The sequence below is a fragment of the Theropithecus gelada genome, chromosome 12, assembly GCF_003255815.1.
Source record: "Theropithecus gelada isolate Dixy chromosome 12, Tgel_1.0, whole genome shotgun sequence".
Classification (NCBI taxonomy): Eukaryota; Metazoa; Chordata; class Mammalia; order Primates; family Cercopithecidae; genus Theropithecus; species Theropithecus gelada.
This window is the reverse complement of record NC_037680.1, coordinates 66,622,030-66,637,883: the sequence shown is the minus strand read 5'-3', so window position 1 is coordinate 66,637,883 and position 15,854 is coordinate 66,622,030. Positions and strand designations below refer to the sequence as shown.

General features: G+C 39.2%; 1 protein-coding gene across 3 annotated transcripts in view; it reads right to left on the bottom strand.

The window, feature by feature from the left end:
* Nucleotides 1-15,854, bottom strand: part of C12H2orf88 (chromosome 12 C2orf88 homolog) — a 342,050-nt gene that overhangs the window by 101,717 nt on the left and 224,479 nt on the right. The window contains exons 1-2 of one of the 3 annotated variants that reach the window (XM_025403900.1): nucleotides 12,209-12,483; nucleotides 11,901-11,973 (exon numbers count right to left, since the gene is read on the bottom strand). The exons of 1 other annotated variant lie outside the window; for it this stretch is intronic. The gene's annotated coding sequence lies outside the window, so the exon portion shown is untranslated. Of the gene's footprint in view, nucleotides 1-11,900; nucleotides 11,974-12,208; nucleotides 12,484-15,854 lie in introns of those variants that run through there. One more of the 3 variants, XM_025403896.1, reaches the window with a different exon arrangement.

Below are 15,854 nucleotides of genomic sequence, written 5' to 3'. Positions count from 1 at the left end.
AGCATTTGTCTGTGAATCTATCTGTTCTGGTGCTTTGGTTGGTTGGTAGGTCTTTTTCTTTTTTTAATTACTGATTCAACTTTGAAACTCAGTATTGGTCTGTTCAGGGTTTCAATTTCTTTCTAATTCAATCTTGGCAGGTTGTGTGTTTCCAGGAATTTATCAGTTTCCTCTGGATTTTCTAGTTTGTGAGCATAGAGGTGTTAATAGTAGTCTCTGAGAATCTTTTGTATTTCTGTGGGATCAGTTTTAATGTCACCTTTGACAATTTCTGATTGTGCTTATTTGGATCTTTCTTTTTCTTTGTTAATCTAGCAAGGAGTCTATTGATTTTGTTTATCCTTTCAAAGGATCAACTTTTGATTTCATTGATTCTTTGTGTGAATTTTTGGGTCTCAATTTCATTCAGTTCTAGTCTTTTGTTTAGTTATTTCTATTCTGCTAGCTTTGGGGTTAGTTTCTTGTTTTTCTAGCTCCTCAAGGTGTACGCTAGATCATTAATTTGAGATCTTTCTAATGTTTTGAGGTAAGTGTATAAACTTTCCTCTTAAGACTGCTTTTGCTGCATCCCAGAGATTTGGGTATATCTGTTTTCATTTATTTCAAAGTATTTTTTATTTCTGCATTGATTTCATTGTTTACCCAAAAGTCATTCAGGAGCAAGGTGCTTAATTTCCATGTGTTAGTGTGGCTTTGAGAGATCTTCTTTGTATTGATTTCTGTTTTTATTCCACTGTGATCTGAGAGTACGGCTGGTATTATTTCCATTTTTAAAAAAATGTATTGAGATTAATTATGGCAGAGCATGTGGTCAACCTTGGAGAACGTTCCATGTATAGCTGATAAGAATATATATATTCTGTGGTTAATGGGTGGAGGTATTTTGTCAATGTCTATTAGATTAGACAGGTCAAGTGTTGAATTTAAGTCCTCTGAATGCCTGGTGATCTGCCTGAGCATAGAGGGGAGAGAGCCCTGCTGCTCCAGGAAGGTAGGAGGCTGAGGCTGCTGGTCCAGGCAAATGTGTGCTCTAAATGCCTGGATTTCTGCCTGGCGGTGGAGTGGAGAGAGCCCTGCTGCACCACAATCTCAGGGGAGCAGGGTAGGGCACCCAGCAATGGCACACACAGACTGGTTCCAGGTTACCAAGCTGGTCCTGGCTGCAAGACTTGTTGCCCAGGAGATGCCACAACTGTAGCAGCTCTCCTCCTGCCACAGGCCTGTGACAGGGGAGAACACAATTCCAGAGCCTACTGGTAAGGTACTTTTCACAATTCTGGCCTGTAGAGGCCCCTATCTCACTCCAGAGCAAGCACTTCAATCTCTGGCCTGAGACAAAAATGTCTGCTTGGCCACACTGCCAGGCTGCCAAAGAATGGCTGACTTTCTATGAGTCTAGATTAAAAATGGCATCCTGCTCTCAATCCTGGGTCTGAGAAATTGCCTGCAGCTTTTCCCAATGTCTTTCCCTCATAGTATCTCCAAGCCTCTCCCCAAGTTAGCTCCAGGGCATGGGAGGAACAAAGTACTCTTTCTCAGCCTGGGGTGCTTGGATCCCCAGTGGAAGGGTGAGTCACAGAGGGAGGCTCTCTGCCTCTCTCACCTACTAGGGCTTCACTCACTTTTATCAGCTGGACACCATCATGGGGCCAGTGTTCTCCTCCCTATCTGGAGTATCTTTCACAATTCCAGTGGATTCTGATTTTGCTTCTTGAATTAAAGCTCACAGTTGATCTTTATGTACTATCTTGCTATTTCCAAGTGGCTGAGGCATGCTAAAACCCTCTAATCAGCTGTCTTGGAAAAAAAAAATTCTTATTGTTATTTTCTTCCTTTATGGTTTATAATCCTTCCTGCAGCCCTGTGCATATTTTAAACATACTTTGTAAATATTTCTGTCAGGTTATTCTACTCTTTTAAGCCGTGGCTTCCATTTCTTTCATCTGCTGAGTCTCAAACGTACTTACTTGTTTTATGGTATGATTTACAATGTTTGACTATGACCTACTCATTAGAAGAGAGTTCTCTGTGGAAAGTAGTCTATAGGATACTTTTCCTTTGTCTCAACTTGCAAGAAAGAACTGGATTCCTTACAGAAGGAGCAGGACTGAAAACCAAACCAAACCAAAACAACAAAAACGAACTGGATCCCTTTTAGCTGATTTCCCGGCTTCAAAGTCTTTCCACATAGGCAGCATGATTTCAGACTCCCCATCTGGGCATGGCACATACCTGGGTTTTTTTTTATTTCTTGCAGGTGATATTTTCTCATTCATCATCCTGGGATACTAATAAACCTTCTTGTTGCTTAACTGGGCTGATGGGCAGAGTTCCCTTATTCTCCATTTCAAAGTCAGCCCAATGCTTTATGACTCCCAGATTTATCTAAATAGCTGTTTCAGCTTCAATCCTAGAGTCTGAAGCCTGTAATCTCCTTTTGGGGAGACAATTAGTAGAACCAACTGCAGTGTTTAAGGCCTGTATCTGATTGCAACAATTCTATGAGCAGTTTGGGCATAAGATTCTGCTTAGCACTCTGACTTTAAGTTCCCTTTTTAATTCTAATACTCGGGGGACTTTCTTTCTTGATTTCAAACTCAGCTTCATACCTAAAGAAGTTTTAGCCATATGTTATTCTATGTTTAGAGCAGAAGAGTTAAGGATTAATTCCCATCAGCTCATGTTATATCATGATAAGTTTGAGAAAATTTTCAGAAAATGTATTTACTTATCAAGAAAAGTATGGAGCATCTACAATGTTGGAGCACAAGCACACCTCATTTTATTGCATTTCACTTTATTGTGCTTCACAAAGACTGTGGTTTTTACAAATTGAGTTTGTGGCAACTCTGCATCAAACAAGTATGTTGGCACCATTTTTCAACAACATAAGATCACTTGCTGTCTCTGTTGCATTTTGGTGATTCTTGCAATTGATTTCAAATTTTATTATTATTATAATATCTGTTATGGTGATCTATGATCAGTGCTTTTTTGATGTTACTTTTGTATTTGTTTTGGGGCACCTGGAACCGTGTCTGTATAAGACAGTGAACTTAATAAACGTTGTATGTGTTCTGATTGCTCCACAAACTGGTCATTACCCTGTCTCTCTCCTTCTCTTTAGGCCTCCCTAATCCCTGAGATACAACAATATTGAAATTAGGCCACTTAATAACCCTACGATGGCCTTTAAGTGGCTGAGTGAAAGGAACAGTCACATGTGACTCACTTCAAATCAAAAGCTAGAAATGATCAAGCTTAGTGAGGAAGGCATATCAAAAGCCAAGACAGGCTGAGAGGTAGGCCTCTTATGTCAAATAGTTAGCCAGGTTGTTAACAGAACAAAAAAGCTCTTGAAAGAAATTAAATGTGCTACTCCATTGAATACACAGATAACAAAAAAGCAAAACAGCCTTTTTGCCAATATGGAGAAAGTTTGAGTGGTTGAGACAGAAGATCAAACCAGCCACAACATTCTCTTAAGCTGAAGCCTAATCCAGAGCAAAACACAAACTCTTTTCAATTCTATGAAAGCTGAGAGAGAGGAGGAAGTGCCAGAAGAAAAGTTTAAAGCTAGCAGAGGCTGCTTCATGAGGTTTAAGGAAAGAAGCAGTCTCCAAAATATCAAAGTACAAGGTGAATCAGTGAGTGCTGATATGGAAGCTGCAGCAAGTTAGTTAGCCAGGAGATCTAAACAACATCATTGATGAAGGTGGCTACACTAAACAACAGATTTTCAATGTAGATGAAACAGCCTTATATTGAAAGATAACATCTAGGACTTTCACAGTTAGAGAGAAGTTGATGCCTGACTTCAAAGCTTCAAAGGATAGGTTGACTCTCTTGTTCTAAGGGCTAATGCAGCTGATGACTTTAAGTTGAAGCCAATGCTCATGTGTCATTCTGAAAATCCTAGGGCCCTTAAGAATTATGCTAAATCTACTCTGCTTGTGCTCTAGAAATGAAAGAACAAAGCCTGGATGATGGCATATCTGTTTACTGACCATTTTAAGTCCACTGTTGAGACCTACTTCTCAGAAAAAAAAAGATTTCCTTCAAAATGTTACTGCTCATTGACAATGCACCATTGGTGCATTGCTCTTGGGTGACCAGAGCATTGGTGTACATCCTCAGAAATACAGAGAGCTTAATGAAGATGTACAAGAAGCTTAATGTTGTTTTCATGCTTGTGAACACATCCATTCTGTAGCCCATGGATCAAGGAGGAATTTTGGCTTTTAAGTCTATTATTTAAGAAATACATTTTATATGGCTATAGATGCCATAGATGGTGATTCCTCTGATAAATCTAGGCAAAGTAAACTGAAAATCTCGTGAAAGAATTCACCATTCTAGATGCCATTAAGAATTTTAATTCATGGGAGGACATCAGACTCTCAACATTCACAGGAGTTTGGAAGAGGTTGATTCAAACCTTCGTGAATGACTTTGAGGGATTCAAGACTTCACTGAAGGAAGTAACTACATATGTCATAGAAATAGCAAGAGAACTACAGCCTGATGATATGCAGTCTCATGAGAAAACTTGAACACATGAGGACTTACTGCTGCTTCTATCTTTTTTCTTTTTCTCTTTCTTTCTCTCTCTCTCTCTCCTTTTTTTTTTTTTTTTTTTTTTTTTTTTTTTTTTTTTTTTTTTTTTTTGGTAGAGACCAGGTCTCACTATGCTGCTCAGGCTGGTCATAATTCCTGGGCTCAAGTGATCCTCCCACCTTGGCCTCCCAAAGTGCTGGGATTACAGGCATGAACCACCACACTCAGCGAGGACTTGCCCCTTATGAATGAACAAAGAAACTGCTTTTTTTTTTTTTTTTTTTTCCTGAGACACAGTCTCACCCTGTTGCCCAGGCTGGAATGCAGTGGTATAATGTCGGCTCACTGCAACCTGTGCCTCCTGGGTTCAAGTGACTCTCCTACCCCAGCCTGCCAAGTAGCTGGGATTACAGGTGTGCACCACTACGCCCAGCTAATTTTTATATTTTTAGTACAGATGGGGTTTCACTATGTTGGTCAGGCTGGTCTTGAACTCTTGACCTCATGATCCTCCCGCCTTGGCCTCCCAAAGTGCTGGGATTACAGGCGTGAGCCACCGCGCCCAGCCAGAAACTGGTTTCTTGAGATAGAACCTACTCCTGATGAACATGCTGTGAACATTGTTGAAATAAAAGAAAGAATTTAGAACATTCTATAAATTTAATTGACAAAGCTACAGCAGAGTTTGAGAAGATTGACTCCAATTTTGAAAGAAGTTCTATGGGTAAAATGAAAGAAGTTCGATGGGTAAAATGCTATCAAACAGCATTGCATGCTACAGAGAAATCTTTTGTGAAAGGAAACGTCAATCTATGTGGCAAACTTCATTGTTTTCTCATTTTAAGAAATTGCCAAGGATACTCCAGCCATCAGCAACTACCACCCTAATCAGTCAGCTGCCATCAATATCTAGGCAAGACCATCCACCAGCAAACTAATGCAGGAACAGAAAAACAAACACTGTATGTTCTCACTTATAAGTGGGAGCTCATTGATAAGAACACATAGACACATTGGGGGAAACAACGTACATTGGGGCCTGTTGCAGTAGGGGTTAGTGGGAGGGAGAGCATCAGGAAGATTAACTAATGGATGCTGGGCTTAATACCTAGGTGATGGGATGATCTGTGCAGCAAACCACCATGGCACACATTTACCTATGTTAACAACCCTGCACATTCTGAACATGTACACCTGAACTTAAAAGTTGAAAAATAAAATAAAATTTTGAGACTTGGAAAATTGAGAAGGGAATTGCTCTGGTTTGAATGTCCGTGTCTCTCGCCAAAATGCACATTAAAACTTAATCCCAGTGTAACAGTATTAAGAGGTGGGGCCTTTAGGAAGTGACTGAACCACAAGGGTCCTATCCACCCTCATGGATGGGACCCAAGGGAGTGAGTTGGGCTGTCTGTCGCCTTTCTGTCTTCTACCATGTAAGGATGCCATGAGAAGATGACATGGATGGAACAGGCCCTCACTAGATATTATACACAGCTACAGCAGAGTTTGAAAGGACTGATTCCTACTGGTGCCTTGATCTTGGATTTCCCAGCCTCCAGAACTGTGAGAAGATACATTGTTTAAAAATAAATGATCCAATCTGTGATATTTTGTAATAGTAGCATACATGGACTAAAACGTCAATTATCGGGGAAGAAGAAAGGGAAGCGAAATCAGAGCAGAGTCAGTGATAGCATGAATTAGTTAACAGCAGCGAAACAAACCCAGCACCTTGCTCTCCAGGCCAACACACTGACAGGCAGCAAACTCCCTGAAATAGGGCTACATGACCTAGGCTTCATACCTGCTACAAGGTGCAGGGAGACAGCAAGACCCCTAAAAAGAATGGCTGTGTGCTATGTTAGTCAGAAGGCATCTGAATTCATCTCATGAAGAGTTCATTCTATTTTGGCCAAAAGCATTTTGTCCATTTTATTCTAGTGCTATACACATAATAATCATTTCATTTACTGTGGTAACTTTGTAATGTACCAACATGGCTAGCCTGAACTAAAGTCTCAAGTTTCCCTTTCCTGTATGTTTCTCTTGTTAGGTTGGGCCACAGGAGACCTTCGAGGGAGACATGGAGGGCAGACATGAAGTGGCAGCCATTTTGCAGCCCAACCATGTTGTCACTTATCTAAGAAGTATTAGAGGCCATGGACACTACCAAAACTGCCTCACCTTTTCCTAGACACTCCTTTAGCTTCTTTGACTCCTGAGACCAGGATGGGTGTTTAGCTACATAAAGAAAAGCCCAGCTTCTGTAGGCCACCCACACCACCGAGGTCTAAGACAAGAACTGACGTGGTTTCAGTCTGTCCTGTGGGCTCCACCTTATTTATGCTTGTGGGGTCCAGCTTGTTCTTACTCTCCCCTTCTTTACATCTATCTTGCCTTCACACCTGCCTGCCTTGTAGACTTACAAGTTCCATCGTCAGATGTGAAGACAGCAGCCTTACAGAGACTGCCCAGTTACATAAGCTCAAATTATTGTGATAAATTCCTTTGTGTCTATCATATATAACACACTACAAGACAATATAGAAATACATACATCCACTCTGCTCCTCTGATTGAATCCTGAGTTCCCACCATATTTGTTTCTGATTGTGTCAGTCCATTTGGGTTGCTATAACAAAGTACTAGAGATTGGGTGGCTGATAAACAACAGAAATTTATTTCTCACAGTTATGGAGCCTGGAGGTCCAAAACACAGTGCTAGGATGGTCAGGTTCTGGTGAGGGTCCTCTTCCAGGCTGCAGACTGCTGTCTTCTCATTGTGTTCACACATGGTAGAAAGAAACAAGACAGCTCTCTGGGGTGTCCATCGTAAGGGCACTAATCCCCTTCACGAGGTCACTCTCATGACCTAATCACCTCCCAAAAGTCCCACCTTCAAATACCATCACACCAGGGATTCGGATTTTGGCATATGAATTTTGGAAGGGACATAAACATTCACTCCATTGCACTGATATTACCAAAGGTATTTTTCAATTTCTGTGATGTATAGCAATTATATTTAGTACCTTTCATGGATCATTGTCCTGGTTATTTACTTTTTTTTTTTTTTTTTTTTCTGAGACAGAGTCTCACTCTGTCGCCCAGGCTGGAGTGCAGTGGCGTGATCTCGGCTCACTGTAACCTCTGCCTCCCAGGTTCAAGGATTCTCCTGCCTCAGCCTCCCGAGTAGCTGGGATTACAGGTGTGGGCCACCACACCTGGCTAATTTTTGTATTTTTAGTAGACATGGCATTTCACGGTTTCACCATGTTGGTCAGGCTGGTCTCGAACTCCCAACCTCAAGATCCGCCCACCTCAGCCTCCCAAAGTGCTGGGATTACCGGCATGAGCCACTGTGCCCAGCTTATTTACTCTTTCAATTTATCCCTCACTTTCTTTGAATACTATTTTTCTTGAACCAGCAGAACTGGAATGATCCATATTCAGAAAAAGTAATCATTTGTTTCCTACTTAAAGTTATCTATAAAATGCCTGACCCCACCTCTCCCTTATCATCCTTGCAAGAGCCTTGAAAGGATCATTCAAAATACATAACTCGGATATAATGCTAATGAGGAACCAACAATCTATAAATTATGAATAGTGACAGAAGGCAAGGCAGTGTTTGTGATTCAGCTCAATAGGCTTTGCTGGCAGGAAAACATCCTGTAATAAATCCTTTGATTGCTGAAAAACATGGTTCAAATAAAAAATCAAGTAATACTGCGTATCTAAACAGAAATATAAGAATAAACACTTGCAAACTTTGAACTCCACTCCCCTGACCTTTTTAAACAGAACTTAAGCTGCATGGAAAGAGTAAGGAATTTTGTAATAAATCAGGTGTGGGTCTCAATCACAGCATTTTTGAGCTCTGTGACTTTAAGCCAGTGATTGAACTTTTCAGAAGCTGAGTTTTCTTACCTACAAAATGGCAGTAACAGTATCAGCCTCACAGGACTGGTGAAAAGATCAGAAATAATACACAAAATTTCTGGCATACTAAAGGCGCTGGGGGAATGCTTTAAACAGCATGTTTCCCCTTTTGGAAAAAAACTTTAAAAATATTTCTCTGAAAATGATGTCCTAGAAAATCCCTACAAAAGGAGATATACTTTCCTGTTGCTCAAGCCCACTCATCTTGCTTTCCAGCCACAAGATTCCTATTTACCAAACCTTTCCCCAATTGGTGGGAGGTCAAACTAAAGAAACCTAGGAGCTTACTCTGTCGCTGTGGAGAGGATAAACATTCTTGCAGGGATGTGGGGCCTTAGAAAATGCAAGGCTCTGGTCCTTAATAAAAGAGCTGCTGCTTTTGCAACAGCACCATGTGCTTGGTCACAAGACAGATGAGGACAAATAGAGGGTAGGTCCTTCTTGGCCCAGGTTGGAGATGAGTGGGTGAGTAGACTGCTATTGTCTCTCACTGCTGCTAGCCATGTTTCTACCTTCCTGATTGTGGTCAAGCTACCAACGCGAGAAATTCCCAAAGTGAAAATATACTGACAGCTGTGTTTGGAATCTATTAACAACCTTTCAACAATTACACACAGGGCCAAATTTGACCTTGACATTGTAGAATTCATAGTCCCAAAAGACTGAATGAAAGTGAAGAGATCACGTAAATAAAAATAATCCAAAATGAAATGAAATTATGGATGAAGAAGGGGAAATATGAAAGCAAAATATTATCCTACTAGAGGCAATAGTTTAAAATTTTATCAGGCCAAGAGTACGAATCTTTATTCTATAACCTTAAACAAAACTCTGTTTTCCTCTACTTCTGCTATAAGTCATCCAACAATGTTTATTTTCTGATTCTTGTCTTATACATTACTATTTTAGTTTAGTATTTAATTACTTTTTTTGTTTTTTTTTGAGACAGAGTCTTGCTCTGTCACCCAGGCTGGAGTGCAGCGGCACAATCTTGGCTCACTGCAACCTCCACCTCCCAGGTTCAATTGATTCTCCTGCCTCAGCCTACCAAGTAGCTGGGATTACAGGAATCCACCACCACTCGTAGCTAATGTTTGTACTTTTTTTTAGTAGAGACGGCATATCACCATGTCCCAGGCTGGTCTCAAACTCCCTGACCTCAGGTGATTCACCTGCCTTGGCTTCGCAAAGTGCTGGGATTATAGGCGTGAGCCACCACGCCTGGCCTTAATAACTTTTTAAAATGTAAGCATTCATCTAGTGCCCTGATACTTATACCTATACTAACCATATACTTTCTACCTATGGTTTGAAGTTTCTTCAAACGTGTGGTCCAGAAAAGCATCATCTTCATGAATGCAAAGTATTATATTCCTGAAAAAGAAAAATTTACAACAGAGTATTTCTGGTACTTTCCTTTTCCCCTGCTTCTAGCAATAGACTCGCTGTAAGTAAAACTCATCACAGAATTTAGAATTAGTCAGTAGAACTCTGGTTTTAGTACCTAGTCCTCTCCTTTGATCTGGTATAAAATTATCCTCACAAGAAGGAAATAATATTTTTCACAGATCAGACCGACAATGATTTCTTAAAAGGCTATTATTCTGGACTGGCAAGGATTTGGGGGAAACACGTGCTTTTGAATACTTCTGTTAGACTTCTAAATCAATACATCTTTCTGAATGATAATTTGGAAATTTGACTCAGATTCTTAAAAATATATGTATTAAAATGTGTATGTTTTTAAATAATACATATACATGTTGTTTTGAGGTGGACAGGTCTATGCAAACCTACCCCAAAAAGTCCAAGGAAGCAGAGAGGCCAAAGAAAGAGGCTGACACCCCAGCTTCTCAGAAAGAAACATTTGATAGGGACTTAGGAACAGAAGCCATGCCTGTGTCTCAGGAGTGCTGAGACAAAATGGTGGATCCCTGTGCCCTTAGCCCGGAGACCTAGGACTTAACAGAACATAAGGTAATGGTAGGTGTGATTCAGAAGGAATGTGTAGGACAATTGATGTATAATATCAAGGTTGTTTTGACCTAAGGGCAGAATTTACAGGAAGTACATTCTCTTACACAAGGAACAATCAATAAACTGGAAGTCTTAGAGGCCTTCTTGGAACTGGAGTTAATCAGCAGTCAACATGGCAAATTAGCATCCAGATAATGTTGCTTTAGCCTCCACACACGTATTTACGAAAAGATTTGCCATCAAGTATGTGTTTTGAATTTTATTATAACAAAAATTTGAAACAATCTAAGTGTCCTACTGTAGAATATTAATGAAATAAATTGCCACATATTAACATGACATAATATAGTATAGTCATGTTTAATGATAATACAGTCATTAAAATATGTAAAAATATTTAATTTCTGAGGAAGATATTGTAGTCAATTTTAGTTTACTTACTGAGTAGATAAACAAAAATATTAATATCAATTATTCCTGAATAAAGGAATTATGAGTGATTTTTAGTTTTGGCTTTGTGTTTTCTATATTTTATACATTTTCTGTGATGAATATGTATTACTTTGCAATCATATTATTTCAAGTATTAAAAACTATTTTAGAAACCAAGAATTTTAAGCCCACTTACATTTTCTGTGTTTATAATTAGAATCCTAAAATTTTGTAGTTGAAAGAGATCACAGGGATATTCTGGTACAAACTCAAGATTAAAAGTTTGGCCTCTAGAAATTGAAGACATAATTTACACAATCAATTAGGCTTTGTAATCAATAAAGTAAATTACATGGCCTCTTCAGTTCTTAAAATGGTTCTATTTGGGCTACTTGTATGTGTTCTTTTTTAATAAAAAGAGGATAAACTCTACTAATTTGATACAAATAAATGCTTTTACTTTAAGAAACGTAGGAAACAGTTCTTTACTTTCAAAAGTAGGTCACTCTTGCAGCATATTTTAGTACAGCTTGAATAAATTCCTTTCAATTATTATCAAAGTATCTTAATGTTAGAATTCCTGTGAGACAGCAGACTTTCTGAAATAAATTCATATGTGTCAAACTGAAAATTTCTGTAATAATATTTTTTCAGTCTTTTAGAATTAAATTTAAAATGAGTTTCTGTTTCAGTCCCTGAATGTAGACATGTGCCACTGACACGCTGACAAGTTATCTGATTTACATGGCACTAAAAAGTTTCTTTTTAAAGGCAGTACATTGTTGAACTTTATAGGCATTTGCTATTCTTAGAAATATTAAGCAAAGTGTCAATTGGTAAAGAGCAAAATTCAGTTCTCAAATTGTGTGGATGGTTCTTCTATTAATATGTTAGCAACTATATGGTAAAAATATCAAAGTTTTTTAAATAAGGTGTACACATTCAAAACAAAGTTATTCATTTATTACAACAAAAATTTATGTTATTACCTACTATATGCCGGTATTGTGCTAGATGCCAGGATATATCTGTAATAAGCTAGAGTCCATGCCCTTCAGGGGCCTACAGAATAGAGTGAATATTAAAAATAATCAGGCAATTAGACTACAGACTACAGTATGCTAAGTATAAGTACTAGTGGTAGGGGAGAAGCAGGACAGGACATTGATAGAAACTATTTGAAGGACCTCTTCGGCTCACACACTTTTCCCTGGGAGTCACCTTCTGCCTTTTATCAGAGCCTTCTCTGAACTATGTACCTCCATCTTTCACACATGATCGGGCAAGGGATATAAACCTTACGCAGGCTAGGACTCAAAGACACGTGATCAGTTAGCTATGGCAGATAGCTTGGTTATATAAAATCAAGACTGAGGTGGTTGTTTGAGGCTATACATAAGTAGAAAAAAGACTGTTCTGAAGAAGTCTGGAGAAGAGAGGAGACTCAATCCTCTTGGGAAGAATCTGCTTTGAAGGTATCTCACTAATGCGCCCGGCAAATTGGTGCTGGCTATTGACAGGAGGCCTCAGATCTTCTCCATGGCACTGCTTGAGGCATGGCAGCTGGCTCTCAGTGAGCAATCCCAGACACCAAGGCAGAAGCTGCAATGCCCTTTATCACCTAGTCTCAGCAGTCATACACTATCACTCTCACTGTATTTGTCACCAGGCCATCCCCCACTTACTGTGAAAGGAGTGTATAGAAGGCTTTCCTCACTTGTTAACAACTGGAAATAAACCCAACTACCTGCCTAGATGAGGACTTTAACACAATAATATTGGAAATAGCAGCAGCAGCAGGAGCGCTGCAATTGAAAAGGGTAATATCAATCTCTGCCAAAGGAGAAGGCAGGTAGTTAGAAGGAGGAAAAGGGACAATGAGATTACATTTGCACAACATACACCTACAAAGAACTACTCTAGGTTAAGTAGAGTCATTTGGGGAAGGGGGCATATACACCAGGCCAAAGGACTAGAAACACTGCTCTTCATGGTGTAAGAAGTTAACTCTCCTTGACTCCTAGCACAATTGAACGAGTGTTAGGTTTTGCATAGTATATGGAATTTGCGGAGGGCATTTGGGGCAGACTGAACCCCTTTGGAGTAGTCCTAAATTGAATCATAGTCCTAAAGAGTCCTAAGACTTAGGATATAAGCCTCAAGACTTACTCTTAAAACTTAGGACTCTGGGGAGTCCCATGGTTTTTTGGGAGTAACATTTTGCTGAATGTCTACCTTTGAGCATCAACAGTGATCCTCAAATTCTTTACGGTGCATGTACAGTCACTAAGTTTTTAGGGCAAAAACATAATATTGAAATTAAAACTGGCGTTGAAATCCTTACCCTGCTCTTGGATATATGAACTAGTCTATTCTGGTTTCATGTACATAGCAAGTTAACTATGGAGGAGTAGAAGCAATTAAAAGAATTCTAGAATTTTCAAAAAGGGGTTCTAAAGGAGCTGAATACATTTTTCAGGTGTACATAGACTTTTTAAAAACCTTCAGGATAGGACTGAATTTTGTGTTTTGTTTTAATGTAATCTCATATATTTGAAGAAATATACTTACTCATCACAGTTCTCAGAGGCAAAAAATTGAACGTAGCTAATCAAATAAAATACATTTTTCTGAAGGACCCCAGAGTCACAGGAAGTAAATGTTCTCCAATTTCAGAGTAAAAATAAATAAATAAACAAATAAACAAACAAATAAAAAGAATCGGACAACAACAACAACAAAACCTAGTTGAAATGGATAAGCTGAGTACATTTGAAGATCGATTTGGTTACATTTAGGTACAAAGAGAGTATGTAGTCTCAAATGGAAAATCAAGACAAAGGGCAACTGTGATGTGCACACAGTCGACTATAACATGAAAGAGCATCGGACTTAAAGCTCGATGTGGCTGTAGTGACCCCTGCTGGAGCCTATCTTTTAATTTTTCAACTAAAAACCTAAGTCAGGGCTTTTCTGAGGATAACTAAAATTTTCATGGAAAAACTGAATTTGAGAGTTGGAAGAACGCTTAGAGGACATTTAGCATAACTTCCTTACTTTGTAACTGATGAAACAGGCCTTTGGCCTAGAGAGGTTAAATGACTTGCTTTAGGTCACACAGCTGGGATTACCAGAATGTAAAGATGTCTGCTCAATTCTTGGGCCTGTTTCCATCAGGGCAGTTTTCTGTTACAACAAATAAAAGTATCTATAACACACAAAATGAGATGTCCAGGAAAAATCTCTTACATTGATTTTAAAATGTTCACTTAATCTAGTTAACTAAAACTCAGTTTTGCTGAAGAGAGAATTTCTAATTGATATTAATATATGACATTTTTTTTCCTTTGGCCTTTATGAGTTTCTACAACTTTGAATCTAACTCAAATTTATTTTTGGAATGTTAAGTAGTTCTGTCCTTCACTAGGTTACCTATGTTCCACATCTCTATTTTAATCTTTTTGAAATATTTATTTGGATATTCGTTTTACATCCTTTTCCATTCTTTGCCTCTAAAACTTGTTGATAATGTACTAAGCAAAAAGACAAAAAGGAAACAATGGTAAAGGACCTTACGCTGGGATTTTCTGGAAAGCCTGACTCTGATTCTTACCCTCTACTCAGAGCTCTGGGATCACCCACTCATGAGTGCTCTTTGCATATTCATTTTCCTTCCACCAATCAATACTTCTCTTTCTCCACTCCTTAAGTCAGAGGTCTCCAGACATATCACGATCATGGGGGTTGTGCATTTATTCTCCTCTCACTCTACCAGAAGGCATAATCCTGGACCCTGCTTATATTCATAGGAAGTTATGGAAGCTGTGGCAAAGTCACTTTACTCCTTCCACATTTCCTTTCCGCCACCTTTAAAATAGGTATAATAATATCAGCTATACATACTTCACAGTGTTTCAGGGAGGATCTCTGTAGTTTTTTCCTCTCCAATTATTCAAGCAGGCAGCCAAGTTCATTTCTATTTTTTTGTGTGTGTCTGGAATTTTTTGCATGGGGAAAATTTAAGCCATCTGAAGTTTTAAAAATCCTTCTTATCTTTATAGAAAAGATTGTGGTAGGAGCCCTGGAGAAGGAAGGGAGAAGACGGCTTTAAGTAAAAAGAACAAGATAGAAGATTGTCCCATTCTGACCAGAAAGGTTATAGAGGTTTATTGGTTTCATAACCAATAGGGAACACCATAGAGCCTGCTCTGAGGATGTCGCTGAGCAGGGTGGAAAGACCTCAGGGTGGAAGGGTTCATGATGTATGATTCAAAACCTAACTGGAAGAGAGACAGAAGTAGAGACTCACATTGATTCATGGGCAAGTGGCACTTTGGCCAAGGAGTCAGTGCGTTGAAAAACAGAATTGGAAGAATGGTTAAAGGGAGGCCTGAAGAAGAGTTTTAGGATGGGCCTCTCAAAGTAAGCAGAGTGAGAATATGTGTCCCAAATTAATGCTTACTAAAAGGCATCCACTGTAAAACAGATTCTCAGTAATCAAGTAAAGAGTATGGCCAATCCTGTGGATGCCAGTTAGCTGCCTCCCCTAGCCACCCTGGCGCTTGTACAATGGGCCCATGAACACTGTGGTCCTAGCAACAGGCATGTTGATTATGTTTGGGCTTAAGAACATAGGATTCCTTTCTCCCACCATGATCTGGCTAGTCTCACTGATGAGAAATTTAAGGAATCTGAGTTGAAGAAATGGTTTCATGCCCATTGGAAGAAACTGACTTGATTAAATGGTAGAATAACCTATTGACAACTTATGTTGCCACTTGTAAGACTAGGGAGCTGTCCCACAAGTTATAGCATATTCCCCAAGCCAGCAACTAATATATAATGCTCTTTCTTCCATAGCCAGAATACTTAGATCCAAAAATGAAAGTGTGAAAGTATTGGTGGTTCCATTATTATTCCTAATGACCTACTCACATAACTTT